Below are 2,482 nucleotides of genomic sequence, written 5' to 3'. Positions count from 1 at the left end.
GCATGGTTTCTGACGTTAAGTCCTATATATTTCTTATCCTTCTTCCTCTGTAGATAGGTGTTTTATTTTTCTTCTCTGGCTTCTTTTGAGACTTTGGTTTTCTACAGTTTGATTTTGTTTTGGTATTAATCCTGCTTGGTGCTCACTGAGCTTCATGGATCTGTGGTTTGGTGTCTGTCATTAATTTTGGAAAATTCTCAGCCATTATTAATTCAGATACTTCTTCTGCTCCATTCTTTCTTTCTTCTCTTATTGGTATTCTAATTATCTGTATACTATTCCTTTTGAAATTCTCCCGTTATATTGGAATATCTGTTCTGGTTTTTTCTTTTTCAATTCTTTTTTCTTTTTGCATTTCAGTTTGGGAAGTTTTTAATTGACAAATCTTCAGTCTTACAGGTTCTCTCCTTGGCTTTGTCCAGTCTGCTGATGAGCCTATCAAAGGCATCCCTTATTTCTGTTGCAGTGGTTTGGATTTCTAGCCTTTCCTTTCAAGTATTTCTTGTAAGGAGAAAAGGGACGACTTCAGGCTCTATATATGTCAGGATTGACACCAGAAGTTCCATCCTTTCCTCCTAAAGGATTTATTAGATGCCTACTATGTGCCAGTTGATGTGACAGTGAACATAAGGGACAAAATTCCTGCCTTCATGGAGCTGATCGACCTGCAGATGGCTGAGGATGCCTGAATCTCCATTTTGAGCCTTGCCATTTCTCCTAAATCTCCAGCTGTCAGAAGGGTGTCCCACCGGCCCCTCAAACCCCACCTGAAACTAGTGACTTCTGGTCTGTTATTCACCATGATCCTCCCAGACACTCCCCCCAGTGCCTCTGTTTTGTCAATAACACCTGCTGCTCACTACTTCTTAGATAACTTAACTAAGAACCTTCTTCTCCTTCTCCACTGCCATGACCTTGTTCAGATCCCTCTGTCTCTGTCTGGGCTGTTTCAAAGCTCCTGACTTCAATACCCTCAAATCCACCACATGCACAACCATCATACTTATATTTCAAAATATATACCTGATTGTGTTAATCCCCTTTGAATTCTTGAAATATCATGCACGTAAGAAAAATCCAAATTCCTTATCATGCATACAAGGTCCTTTACCATATGGCTCCAAACCTATTCAAACCACACTTCCATAATTCCTTCTACCCTGAACCTCTAAATCCCAAATAATACTTAAGGAATAGCTTGTCCATTTCATCTTGATTCCCAGGCAGAATGAGTTAGTTCCTTTACCATGTTTACACACACACACACACACACACACACACACACACACACACACACATTCTGTGGCATTTGACAGTCTAAGGAGGTGTGATTATTCATATTTTTATTTCTTCTAGTCAAAAATGAGTTGCCTTTTTTTTTCTTTTTTCTTTTTTCTTTTTTTTTTTTTGAAGGCAGTTACCCCTCATCCATCTCTGGCTGTCTGATTAACTGGCAGGACATAGCAAGCAATAAATGTTAGTTCCCTGCACCCAGCATCCACATGAAAATTGAAACACTTGATTAAAAACTGGATTTTATTCCAAGTAAATAGTGTTTGCTATTATAAAATAGAAGGACCTGGACTTTTCACTGCATTTTATCTTCACTCTGCCTGGAGGTGACCTGCCTGATTCCCACATTTGCCTGTGACCAGCCAACACTCTTAACACAACCTCATTAGACATATACTAGGTAACAGCTGAATGTTTTACTACCCAATAACATGGTTTAGAAAAAATAAGCAGAATCCTGTGCATTTTTTAAATGTTTGCTTATCTCATTTTGCTTGTCTTCATTTCTTTAGTAAATTACTAGGATTTAAATGCAAAAAGCCCAACCTGAAGGAGACCCGGGTATTCATTGAGGAAGAGAATAGAGGGATAAACAAACTCGACTAATGTGCTCTAAAACAGAATCAGACATGCCTCATAAAACAATAGACAGCAGCTTCTGGTTAATTAAGCTGGAGTCACATCATTTTTAAATAGTTGAGAGGGGAAAAGCAGGCAGATTAATTACTTTTTGACTGAGTTGATGTTATGTTTGTAGGGCTTGAATAAAGTTTACCAAAATTATGAGCAAGGCTATATATTCACTCCTTCAACAAACATTGACAAGTGCCTGCTATATTCTTGAGAGTCTATACCACCTGCTATAGTCTTGGGAGTCTGCGATGCACAGGTCAGAGACTGAGTCAATGAGGACAATGAAATTGGGAGATCGAGGGTCAAAGCCTTCATTAGGAGGTAACTCTCACCCATGGGTCCCAAAAGCTGAGTAGAGATTTGCCAAGAGGACTGAGTGGGTGGCACTTTTGGTAGCAAGATCTGGGTGAGCAAAGATTAAAGGCTTGAAAGAGCAAACAGATACAGTGGGGTGAGTATGTAGGCCAGTATCCCTGAGGTTCCCCAGGGTGAAGAGAGGAGTGTGGCAAAAAAATATGAGATGGCTTTAATCACAAATCTTCATATCAAGAGGTAC

Source organism: Choloepus didactylus, chromosome 15 (assembly GCF_015220235.1).
Source record: "Choloepus didactylus isolate mChoDid1 chromosome 15, mChoDid1.pri, whole genome shotgun sequence".
In the NCBI taxonomy this organism is placed as follows: Eukaryota; Metazoa; Chordata; class Mammalia; order Pilosa; family Megalonychidae; genus Choloepus; species Choloepus didactylus.
Note: the sequence above shows the minus strand (reverse complement) of the source record.